The following is a 13,989-nucleotide window of genomic DNA, read 5'->3' as shown; positions in this document are numbered from 1 at the left end:
TTATAACTTTCTCTGGAAAATTTCCTACAATTTAAAATCAATAGAAAGAAAAATATAGGTATTTTATTATATTTAAGTTCGTCTTTCCAGCCATTATATTTAACACTAAAACGGCTGACATTTTTATCTACCTAGAACGACCATTACTGTCATTTTTACCGGAATAAGCAGATTTTGCGGTCATTTTGACCGCAATATGAAAAATGAGCATAAATATTTGATCTGAAATTCAAATATAATTATAAAAAGTTAGAAAAAGTCATTTTTAATAATTTTAACATTCGACTCTATTTTTAATGATATTATTTGTAATACATGAAAAATTGTCTTTTTTCTGGAAAAATTATTAATTATAAAGCATTTGATCGTTGAGCTACCAAAACGAGGGAGCCATCCCCTCCTCTGAAGATAAAAATTGTGATGGCATGTTTTCGGATCATCCTCGGTGTTGTTTCCCAGACCGAACAGCCCAATGCGCTGCTCTAGTTCGACATAAATAAACAAATGCAACTATTAAAACTACAAAAATAAATACATTTTAGTTGTAAGTGTTAGCTTTTGCATTTTTTATTACCCTCATTATGCAAGTGTTTCTGACTAAATATTAGATGTATGCTTGTTTATAAAGACAGATAGATATTATATATGTAGGGAAAAACTATGAAAAGATTGAAAAAAGTGTATAGTTGGGTTATGTTTGGGAGAGTAAAATACTCTCGTTGATTATGTTTTCCAGAAAGTAGTGTGTTGTTTGATTTAATTTGTTTTCTTTGCTTAATGTTTTTCTTGTAAATTCAAAGATGAGTCTTCAAATATGCTTGCTTATAACTTTCCACTGCACATTTATCTATTCCGGAAAAAAAAAATTGGCCGTAATTTTACCAATTTTTAATATGTAAAGGATACTAAAAACAACTCACCAAACAATATGTTATAATTTATAACCAACGTTGTGAAATTCCGTAGTTAATTTTAATTTTCTCTTTCGTTTCATATATCAAATATATAAATGTCTTCGATTAGCATAAGTACACGCAATTCTTTTTTATTGATATACAAACATTACGGTTTTATTTCTAAGAGCAAAAATTTAAAAAAAAAACGAATTTTTTTCATAACGTTTATATAAATTAATGCAAAAAAGGCGTTTTTTAAGATTACACAATTAGTGACGATTCATACTCAGTTTTCCTAATTTTAAATACTATCAAAATTTGAAATCTCAAAAATATTTAATCCAAGTCACAAATTTTTCTAAAACTTTCTTTTCATTTAAACAGCTATTTTTTGCAATAAATCAGAAAACTAAACACAATCATATTCGGTTAGGGATTTCTCCAAAAGTATCATTCATAAACTAGTTTTAATTTACGTAAATTTTTTTTTTTGTCTTCAAAAAGAATTTTTGTGCATTTTACTGTTGTTTATAACTTGTTTATATTTCTATTATTTAAAAGTTAATTTCCATGCGAATAGAAGAAGTTAATAATAATTTTAAATTTTAAGGTGAATTATAACTTAATAAGATCATTTTACGTTTTTAGGAACTCTAATTACTTTAAAACGAAACAGATGGCAGCACTAAAAGAAAATGGTTTCTGAATGCAAGTAGAATATAAAAATTAACGCTAAATTTAAAAATTTTGAATTGCGAGATTATACTGCAAAAAAAATTCAATCTTATATATTTGGGGGGATTTATAATTTAATATTATCATATGCCATCATATCATACATTATTTATGAATGATTATAATTCGAATGACAATCGAAACTTTTAAAGAAAGCTATTAAAATACTTTTGGCATAAGAATATTAAGTCATTTGAGAAAATAATTTTTAAAAAAAAACTTATTTCTGATAGGAAAACATTAAGAAAAATTCTCAAGCCCTTATAAAACTTTTATCAAATTCCACGTATCACTTCACTTAAGTGGCGAATTTCATCACTCATCTTTCTTTATTTTTATTTGAAGATGTTTCGTCAAAATGTTATCAATTATTCTTAAGACAGTCAAATCGAAGAAACGAGAACTTAATTTTTAAGTGTTTGTGATATCGTTTTTGTTTTCCATGTAACAAAACAATAGACAGTTGAAATTGACATCGGTTGAACATTCTCAAGTAAGTTACAATTATTTGACGTTTTTGAAACAGTAAACTAATTCTCAATTTTTATTCGTTTACTTAAATATTTTACCATAAAAATTTATTTAATTTTTTCAATTTATAATTTCTACAGATTACGAACACATACTAATTTGTGAATAGTTTTCAAAAAGTTGTAACGTATTGTGGCATTTGTGAGTTAAATAAGTCCTTGCGAACTTAATTAAATTACATTTTCTCAAAAAGTGTTCGCTGACTTAGCATGAAAATCATTACTCAATAATGAAGAATAAAAAAAGTTTTAAGGTAAGAAAAAGCGATAAAGCAGTATTTAAATACTTGAATTTAAGAAAATATTGATTCCACATTACAAGATATTCGTATAACCATCGTTTATACTACTTCAGTTTGTTTTAGCAACGTTTCAATGACTTCCCCAAAGGCATACATCTCCGAAGAAAATATGGGATAAATTTTTGAAGAATAACGTTTCTTTCAATTATTTATGTTCATTATTTTATCATTGTTATTTTATGTTATTATTATATTATGCTAATGCTGTATTTCGCTTATTATGCAAAAATTATCATGTAATTTTAGCTATGCACATTTCTACAACCTTCATTTTTACTATCTGTTTTTGCGTTTAAATTATTCAGTCAATTTAAACTCGCTCATTTGTAAACTTATTAAAAAGCGCTATAACTCTAATGCAACTAGATACCGATTTCTGGAAGAAAAAATTTTCTTTTCAATATTTTATTCTTGTTCAATTCTTATTAATATTCGCTGTGCAAATTTATGTGATGAGAACCTTAACTGTTCCGAGAACATTTTAAGTTTATTTTACACTAGTGGGTTATGCCCCTGCTTGCTTCGCTCACTTATTCCTACGATTGGTACAATTATTTTTTACTTATTAATGATAAATTGATAGCTACATCAAAATTCAAAAGTATTCAAATAAAAGAAATTCCAAAACTTTTTATTGAATTTACATAGATTTAATTTCCGGTTAATTAATTGGAAGAAAATTAAAACCTGAACTTCGTTACCATTACATCTTCATCTAAAACTTTGTTTTTTTTAAATTTCGATTATCCGCGAAAACAATTTGCTTAAATATTTTTCACGGGACAGATAACAATGCAAAAAGTTTATCCCTAATGAAGTTTAACAATTGTGAATTCATTATTTTAATCGCATATGCTCTTAGGATGCAGTTTTACATAAAGCTGATGTTCGAAGTTAATATAAATTGGTTACTGTTTAATAATCTTAAAATGATTGATATGTTTAGATCATTATCATCATCAATGGCTCGACAGCCCAGGGTGGGCCTTGGCCTTCTCAAGAAGTTTTTTCCACGCTAAACTTTTTTTTGCTAGTGTTTTCCATACATGTTTAAATATGTTTATCGTAGAAGGTTATATAGTAAAGAAATGTCATAGGTATATTTTTTAATAAAGAAACACCACTTTTAGTTTAAAGCATTGATTCGCAATAGTAATCAATACAATAACCTTAATATTAGCAGATAATACTAAAATAGGATGATAAATTAATATTAATGGTAAATATTAAAAAATAGTGTAAAGAATAATTATTAAATAATTAAAATTAATAAAGAATAATTATTAAGTAATTAAAATTAGTGTAAAGAAATTTTTGAAAAGTAAAAAATGCCATTATAAATTTTATCATTTTTATGCTGGTGACAAATAAGGAAATTAGGGTCCTCATGTAAGATTTTGTGCATTATGCTTTCATTCATTTGATCATTTTTCATTGAGTTTATTTTTTGTTATAAATATAGAATTTATAAATTGGGTTATTTTGTAAGCACAGAAGTTTGCCAATTTTTTACAAAAGGTAAAAATCCAGCCCACTTTTCCTCAAAGAAGTGGTCTTGAAATTCAAATTAATTTTAGATAAACTAAATAAAAAATTTTTAATAAATCTCTATCCCTAAAGTATTTTAACATAACATTACTGCAAAACGAAGTGACTTAGTTTGAAGAACAGTGATTGCTGAAAGAGAGTTGATGCTTCAAAGCAAATAATTTTACATATCCAGCGTTTTGTAATATTCTTGGAATAAGTCTTCCGAAAATTGACACCTTTCTCGAAAAGGGTTAAATTTTTTTATTTTCTTAAATTATCAACAATATATTTTGTAAAGAAAAAATCCTTGTTCCAAGTGTGCCTGAATTTTCTGTTCTGTTTTCAAATAATTATTTCTTACCAATTCATAATATTATTAATTATGAAATCATATGAGGGATTTGGCTCAATATAATGGTAAGCAACATTTTCAAATTATTCAGAAGAGCAATTTTAAAGAGCCTTTTGCTAAAAAGCACTACAATGTCATGTCAGCAATACATTGTGTTGTTAGTAGAAAATTTAAAAAGAACCAATATGGAAGCTATACTAATGAACAGTTTAATTTTTTAAAAAATGCGGCTTACCACTAAATAGCTAAAAACCCTTCATATTAAATTGATAAAAATTCGAAAGTGACAAGGAAGATTAAATAAATTTTTATTTTTCAGGTAATGCTACAAAATAGATCCTGTTGGAGTATTTCAGAGCTCTGAAAAATGCGCTTATGCAAACCTTTCGTCAAGCAAAAGGATAAGCTGGTCAAAATTCCATTCAAGAGTATCATGTTTGCAGAAGTTCTAATTCTCGGTATCACACTGGCATTAAGTTATATCTATTACTCCCATCCTTCGTTTTACTTTCATGTTTCACTAGCTGGTCTCATTGCCATATTGTCACTAACAACTTTTTGGTAAGTTATTCTTCGAAAAATAAATATCCACTTATTATAAATCGAATTTTAAATATTTGACTCCTTTTTCTCAGGAACTATTCGACCGATTTCAGCCAAGTTTTGTATTTTGCTATGTAAAAATACATACTTTAAAATGATGTAAAATATTGTACAATTCAAAAAATTTTTCGACTACTATCTAATAAAACAATAAAAAAATTATAAATATTTACTAAAATGTAGTTTTTGCATAGAATTATCTTTCTAAAAACATATTACATAATTGTGCGCAAAAATTTTTCAATTCGCTTAAAAATACGCAAAAAGTAAAATTATCATTAAGGGGTCAAAACTTTGGATCGCTCTCCTGACCAAACTATGGGATACTTATTTCCCAGATTGCTGCTGCCCTTATATTTTGGGGGTTAGAAATCCGAATCCGTGGTGAGAAAAAAAGTATGTTTGTTCAGAGAAAGTGCTTTTTGTGCCTGATTTCATTACTTAAAATATTTTTTGCACTAATTAATTAGCATATTCGAGGTCATTTCTCAAACTCCCATTATGTTTGAGGCCTAGAAAGTGAATATCCGATCATTAAATCAAAAGTTAATTAGAGTGGACCGTTTTTTTTTCGTTTTTTTGGAGCACTGTATAAAAACAAAGTCATGCAATCATTAAAAAAGTAATATTTGAAACATTCCATTTGTTAATATTTTATGAAAAATCTTTTAGCCTTGATTTTAATACATAATGGGAAAGCATTTGTAAAAATGATGGCTTCAATGAACGTTACGCTTAATAACTTTTGATCTAATGATCGAACTGCGTTGTGCAATTAAAATTGTTTGAAAAGCTATTCTTAATTAGGTTAATTAATCTTTGCTAGTGATATTTCCATTTAAGCTGGCCATAATTCGTGTTCAATATCAGACGCAAGACAGATCAGTTATTTATTTATTCTTTTGACAAAATGAGACTCTCAAAATATTAAAAGGTCTTCGCAATCTAGGAAAAAAGATCTAAATAGTTTATTCAAATGAGTGGTCTGAAGTTTTCTCCCTTTAATATTAATTCTACTTCAGGCAGAACTGTTGAATTTTGAACCGAATCTGTCAAACAGTTCTTGAGAAGAAAAAAAATTTACATGACAGTCTTGATTTCTTTTACTCCGAAACTATTTGACCAATATCATTCTAACTTTGGAGTTTGAAAATTAAAATTACAAGTTTAAATCAATGTTAAAATTAGTATATCTTACAACTTAAGAAATTTTCAATCATCATTAAATTATTCAATAAAAAATAACCATTATATTTGAAACTTTTAAATATTTTTAAATAAGTTTAATTGCGTGCAAAAAATACTTTGATTTTCTTAAATAATTTCAGAGATATGCTGGAATAGGAGGAAAAAAAACTATATTTCTAGCCACTCTCCTGACTTAACTAAGTCCATAGTTTCCTCTTCAGAATTACTCCACAGTATTAAGTCCTTATGATTTCGTATTTTAAAATGCGTTCTGACGAAATTATTCGATATACAGGGTGTCCCAAAAGGTCGTTTACAAACTTAACATGCTGGTCTGTCATATCATGATGAACAAGATTTACATAGGAACTTGTGTCCGAAAATTAAAACTGCGACCGCTAGAGGGCGATAATTACACGAAAACGGGAGAGTGGGAAAAACAATTATTTCAGGCGTGGACGTTGAAGGAGAAGGATGAATGAGTTTAGTAAAGCAGAAATGGAAGACATGCATTACGTATACGGCGCCGCTGATGGAAATGGACGAGCCGCGGCACGGACGTACCTTGAGAGCTTCCCAAACAGACGTCAGCCAAGTCATGTTTTGTTTGGACGATTGTACCGCTGATTATGTGAATCAGGTGCTTTCGTAGCACGTAGCAACATCGGTCGAGAACGTGCTACACGCACACCTGTCGTAGAAGAAACCGTGCTACAGGAGTATGCCATCAACCAGCAAAGAAGTCTCCGAGAAGGTGAACGTGTCTTGGGTGTAGCTCGTTCCACCATAATGCGCATACTGCGCGATGACATACAACACCCTTACCACTTCCAAAAAGTACAGGCATTGTGCGCTGACGATTATCCCAAACGCATTGCATTCTCACGCTGGTATTTGCAACAGCGAGTCGCACAGCCAGATTTTCCATCATGGATTTTGTTTTCTGATGAATCCTGCCTTACACGGGATGGTGTCGTGAACCTGCACAACATGCACGTATGGGGGCATGAAAATCCAAGATGTACACGTGCCCATGCACATCAACAACGTTTCAGCGTAAACGTTTGGGCTGGTATTATTGGTGACATGTTGATTGGCCCTTACCTTCTACATGAACGCCTCGACGGAAATACCTATCACATTATTTTAGAAAGAGTTTTGCCGGATCTGATGGGTGACGTTCCAACCGTAAAAATTCGCTTACCTATCATTGACATTATCATTGATGAAATCCTGTAAATAGAATTCCTAGAATCCTGTAAAAAAGATTAATTATTTTTAAATTCATTTTGCAACGATTGCGATAAACTTAATACATTTTTTTTTTAATCTTATTGTACTTACTTTTATCTTTTTTTCTCTATGCTACAAATACAAAAGTTTTAGCAATTCGAACTTATATAATAATATATATAATTTATATATAATAATAATAAAAAAAATTATTGTATAATATATAACTTATATACATATAATAATGTTTATAACTTATTTTTTTAGATATCTAAAACTTGCTGTATTTATAAGTTGTAGAAGTATCCTTCTCAAATGATAACGCTATGTATTATGTATTATTGTACTATTTTTTTCTTTTTTTGAAAAAAAAAGGAATGTAGTTTTTGTTGCTAGTAGAAATTTTTGAAAATAAATTTTTGTCACAAAAAGGCTGCGTTTTGAAAAGCAAATTCAAAAGAATAAACAAAATTAAGTTACACTTATTAATACTCAAAACTAGTCAACCCAATTAAAAATTTCAGCGTACAACGAAAACTATAATTAATGTGAGCATTGAGTTCAAATTTATAGTAAATCGGATGTAAATTGTACTAATTAGAGATGCAGCAAGTAAGAGTAACATAGTTTCAAGTCAATTGCGTTTTACGTTTTGGGATCAATAATCCATATAAATATCCTGCAATTTTGCTACTAACTGTAATGCATCAATATCAAATTCATAAGATACTTTTTCTCCACCACTTTTAGTAGTCTCAAATGCTACTCTATCCCTTTTTCTTGACTATCTACCTTCATGTGACGCCTCATATTTTATTAGAGTATCAGCCGAAATTCGGTGGTCATCTTCATTTCGATCACATTTTCTTGCTGCTGGGCGTACATTTTTTTCAAATTGTTCCAAAGCTCTTATTTAAGCTGCGAAATCTTCATTAAAAATTATTGCAGCTAAATAAATTGTAATTTAAACTAGTATTTAGACTTAAAAAGTCATTAATTCTTTTTTTAACATAATTTTATTTCATAACCCTCATTGGACAGCAGACCCAATTTCGGGTTTACGACTACTGATGTTCAATTCCGTAGATTTGTAATTTTGAATCCATTCCAGAGGACAAAGGAGCTCCTGGATCAATTATTGGGAGAAATTCGCCTTCTTGGAAGACTTTCTTGATGGAACTAAATCCCATTTGCGTTACATAGAGAGGAAAACCACGAAAACCTCTCACGGTTAGGCTGACAACATGCTGACTAAAACCCATGATCTGTCTAGCACTTAGGGTATTTTTACGTCAGCACTGTAGTTGATGCAAGCCTGGTGTAGAATTCGTATCGACCAGCCATCGCTAAGATTCGAACACGGTTCATCTCATTGAGAGGCAAACGTTTCATCCCTTGAACCTCTTTTTAACATAATTTAAATAAATTATTTCAAAATAGTCAAAATAATAGTATTTCACTAAAATATTTTGATAGGAGTGAGCACAATCATTAAGAATCTATGGAATGGAATTTTAAAAAAACTAAAATATTTTTTTTACTTAAGAAGACAGTTTTGTAAAAAAGTTTTGCAAAAATGTATTGATGAAAAAGCTAATTTTCCTAATTAAGAACTTTTCTACGGTGAATTCTTTAGTTTGGACATAGCTTCAAAATTTTGCGTTATATTGTGTGAACATAGCTTGAAGTGAGACATCAAAAAATGAATATCATTGAAAATGAGCGTTTAAGAAAACTGTGACAATTTTGCTTAATCATTTGAAAAAATAATGTTAATGGCATAGTTATATCTAAAAATTGATAGATCTCAAAATGCATATTTAAGAATATGGAAATATCTGTTTAAGTAAATGATCATATAGAATTTGTATATACTTGATAATGTACAAACTTCGTTTGAAAATTGATATTTTTGGAGCCCTAAAAAATAGGTACTCATTCTCAAGACTTACCAGCCGTGAATGAGAAAACTGAAACACATTTGAAACAAAATGCGTAAAATTGCCACCAAAAAAAGGAAAAATAAAGATTAAAAATAACTAGAAAAATTGCGGTAGCCGAGAAAGGCAAACATGAGGATTTAAACGTTCTAGAGAAGTGGGGAGGAATTCATGTCATTAGCTAAGGAATCGGCATTCATAAGAATAAAACAAAATTCCAGTGCATCTCGCTGAGCTTCTACCCACATACGTCACATTAGCTCATTTGGTGCTTCAGAATGTTGTTTCCATTCATATGAATGCATATTGCAACGAGTGTTTCGAATCACCTCTTCATAGTGCTTGGAAATTCCACCTGCTCTGAATTGCCTCTCTCAGCTTTCCCATTTTTTAAGCTTTGTTTTTCATTCTTTTTCTTATTTCAAATTTTTTTGTTGACAACTTTTGAATTTTCTGTTTTTTCTGTCAACTTTTCCTATCTTTATAATTTTTGAAAAAGAAAATAGAAATGAAGTTTTTACACAACCAAACTTATCTTTCCTCTTCAATTTATAAGGATTATTTATTTCATGCTGAATGAATAATGCATTTTAAATAACTAATTGGTGAATAATGATTATTGATTGATTGATTTGATCATTTACGTCGCACTAGAGCTGCGCAATGGACTATTGGCGACGGTCTGGGAAACATCCCTGAGGATGATCCGAAGACATGCCATCACAATTTTGATCCTCTGCAGAGGGGATGGCCCCCCCGCTTCGGTAGCCCGACGACCTGCACGCGAAGTCGAGCACTTTAAGGAAGAACAGTTTAACGAGGACCAATACCGCACACCCTCGGTCCCTACGCAGACTGATCCAATTGGTCATTCACCCGCACACTGACCGCAGTCAGTGATGCTTGACTTCGATGATCTGCTGGGAACCGTGTCTTAACGATCAGTCCACTGCGGGACGAAAAATGATTATTCGCAATGCTAAGAAACAAAACGAATTTTCATATTATTTCGGTATATTCTCTTCAAACAATTCTGCTTCCCTTAAATAAGCATTTTGAGCTATGTTTATTTCTTACCCTTAACAGACCAATGGCGCCTTTTAAGCAGCATGGCTGTTCTACATACAGGGTTCATTGCTTAGCATTTAGAGGCACAAATCATTTTATTATTTTTATGGCGCTTATTGTTGCCACATGTGGTTGGTTGGTTGGTACTAATGCCACTTGCCACACGGGCAAGCCCGCTTGGTGAAACCGAGAAAATTTAAGGCAGAGTGCGCGATTCTTGTTTTTCAGTGGCGCCATCTATGGCCAAGAATTCAACTTCGCCACACCATACGTCACACCTGTTTATAAGGCGAACCCATTCATTCATCCACAGATAGTAATTTTGACCTGAAACAGAGAATGATCGATCTCCAATCCAATACCCCCAGAGGTTTTGATTTGCTATGGAAAAATGGAGGACTTTGCGACTCGACAGAATTTTAACGTGCATCAGTCACCAACTACACGGGGAGTCTTCGGCCGGCGGGGTTCGAACCAACGAACTCTCGGACATGGGTCCAGCGCCCTACCGACCAGGCTATCCTGGCTGTGGCCACATGTGCTATCATTTATTAATTAGTAATTAGAATTAATTATTAAAATTAATCGTTATAATTATACCTGGTTGCAAATAAAAATTGAAGTACTTCTGGACCGTAAGGAGTTAAACATGCATTTCAAGCTCCTAAACTGGCATTTTAAACTTTGTTGCTTCTTAAACGCGCATTTCAAGCTAAGTCCCTTTTTTTTATTTTGTGCATCTATTTTTATATATTTTTACAATATGTCCAGGATCAAAAAGTTCCGAATAATTTGTTCATTATTATTTTACTTCTAGTTGCTGGTTGCAGGTTTTGTTTATTTGCAAGCATCAAGATGATCAAAATAGTTTAGTAACAAAGTCAACCACTGAAAAAGATTACCAAACGTCAAATCCGACGAATAGCAAGAGTACTACAGTTACTGTTTCCGCCAATTATCAGTAAATGTTTATCGGACTTAGTTGTATTTATTTTTTAACTAGCTCCATATCAAGCTTCACATTGTATCAGTTATCTGTTCCAATCATTTTTAAATAAAATTTTCATAACCAGTTTTATTGACTACTTTCTTACATCAAATTTTCATATAAAGAGTAATAAAAAAATTTTTATCCATCAGACAGGATATTAAATATTTTTTTATATTTCCAATGAGCTGTACAATCGGTCTTGCCGATGAGCAGACCTAGTACGTTCTCCAGAGGTGGTATCCACTCTTTCAGGACCACCACAATGGGTGAGATACCGTCAGTCATGTTAATTTGGACGTCTAGTTTCTGCCACACTAGATGGCAGCACCGAGACTCTATTTGGATACTAAAGTGCACTAGGAATTTAATTTTTCCGGAAATGCCAGGAGCCAATAAGGCACTCCTGGTATCTTTTACATGCCGCGTAATCATACGACTTGGCTGCTGAGGATTTTCTACATCCCGAAAATCCGGTGTCTGGGTCGGGGATCGAACCCGCAGACTTGGGCTCAGAAGACCGACGACAAACCAACTGCGCCACCCAGCCACCGGATATTAAATATGAAATGTAACAATTCACAGACAATTTCTTTTTTTAAAGGTTACATTAAATATTTATTTTACTATCGAATCATCATTTTTTTTAAGTTTAGAAGGAAAATTTAACTTTATTTGCAAGCGAAAATTATTGTTAATCTCGAAAAATAAATTTATTTATAGCCTGCTTAATAGCAAATAGTCTATAAATCAATTTATGAAAATTGAAAAGCAAAAAAATTAAAGAAAATTGAATTACGAGCTAAATAAGTTTTGTAAAAAGAATTGTTAATGAGCATTACAAAGAAGGCGTATTAACATGGAAAATAAAGATTTGAAAAGCATGTTGTTAAGAACTCAATGAAAGTTCACGATAAGAACTGCTAATAAGCTTAAAAATATGAAAAGAATAAACAATGAATAAGTACTGTTAATAGACAGGGAAACTAAAAATTATTAACTAATTAAAAGTGAAAAAAAAAAGATTTCCAAGGATTGTACTAGTTAAACAGACTGATACTGCTCTTTGTTTGGATGCAGTGGTGAAGGTACGCGAAAACCGATGCAGCACCATTCCGGTTTGAAATCAGGAGGGGAAAAAATCCACAAATGCCTTAATGATGTTCATATATTTCTTTCCTTTTTTTAAATTATTTTCTTTTTTTTCATATCATTCTTTTTTCTTTTTTTTTAAATAATTTTGTTTTCCACTATTTTGTCAATATTATTACAATCTTGTCAAAAATAATTTCTCGAAAAAAAGGAGCAAATAAAATATAAAAAAAATAATAAAAGTTACAAATTCTGACTCTAAATTGTTGGTTAAGTATAAATTATCAGTGATATTTTATTTAACTAGATTATTTTGATTTCAGACTCATTGCTTTAAATTTACTGCAGTTGATACAATAACTATTGATACTATTGATAACTATCAAAACCTCTGGGGGTACTGGATATGAGATCGATCGTTCTCTGATTCAGGTCAAAATTACGATCTGTGGATGAATGAAGTCGAATTCTTGGCCGTAGATGGCGCCACTGAAAAACAGGAAGCGCACACACTGCCTTAAATTTGCTCGGTTTCACCAAGCAGGCTTGCCCGTGGCAAGTGACATAAGAAACAGCAACAACAAACACAACTATTGATACTAATTACGTATAACACTTTAAGGTCAAATTTAAAAAGAATAAATCTCAGTTTTCTGCCCTTTATATTTTTTATTACGGCTATCTAGATATTTCATTTCGGGAGGGGTTCAGAATAATTGTTCTTTTCTCACAAAAACTACCGATCTGAAGAACAAAAAATAATTGGACAATCACGTGAAAACAGTAACAGGCTTAGTTAAAAAACAGTGATACAATTTTAGTACGGGGCTGGTGCATTAAAGTGAATTCTAAGCCACTAAAATGCAATCAGTGACAACGCATTCTGATAGGACCGCCAACTTTGATCTCTGCAAATAAAGCCCTGGTATAACCAATGATCGACAGTGACGCTTTCCAGTATACCATCTGAGCAACACTGTTACTATCTAGACAGCACTATTTAAGCAAGATATTTTAAATTAATGGATTTTATGTAAAAAAAAAATCTAAAACTTACGCAGCTGGAAGATTTTAACATCTTATAACTCAATTAACCACAGCGACAGATCAATATTAAAATTAAGTTGCATGTTTAGGTTGACATTTTATTTATTTATTTATTGGTACACATGCAGGCTTGTGAAGAAAATGCAGGCTTGTGTACTCAAATACATAAACACAGCTTTTAAGCTTTTGTCAAGTCGAAAGACACATTGTACAATACAGAAGAGATCGGCATGAATATGCATCCAGGTTTACGATGGAATTCGAACCCTCTACCTACATGCTACAGAACGTTTGATGAGTGATACTGCTTGACCAGGGTGGCCCCTTGGGTCTAAATGATTGAGATATTAAAGTACCGGACCCTACTAGAGAAAGTCACAAGTTCATGGTCTGAAATCAATAAGCAGCTTCTGTTTTTAAAAAGCAATAACGCGCAATCGTTTGATCTAATATATAGGCATGTGCAGGTACATTCATTACCGCCG

The 13,989-nt window shown here is 31.3% G+C and overlaps 1 long non-coding RNA gene across 1 annotated transcript; it reads left to right on the top strand.

Moving 5' to 3' along the window:
• Positions 1-1,974: 1,974 nt before the first annotated feature.
• Positions 1,975-11,453, top strand: LOC107450626 (uncharacterized). Its single transcript, XR_001584965.3, has 3 exons — positions 1,975-2,124; positions 4,665-4,906; positions 11,195-11,453. It is a non-coding gene; the product is annotated as an uncharacterized lncRNA (long non-coding RNA).
• The last annotated feature ends 2,536 nt before the right edge of the window (positions 11,454-13,989 follow it).

The sequence above is a fragment of the Parasteatoda tepidariorum genome, chromosome 7, assembly GCF_043381705.1.
Source record: "Parasteatoda tepidariorum isolate YZ-2023 chromosome 7, CAS_Ptep_4.0, whole genome shotgun sequence".
NCBI classification, from domain to species: Eukaryota; Metazoa; Arthropoda; class Arachnida; order Araneae; family Theridiidae; genus Parasteatoda; species Parasteatoda tepidariorum.
This window is presented reverse-complemented; position numbering and strand designations above follow the sequence as displayed.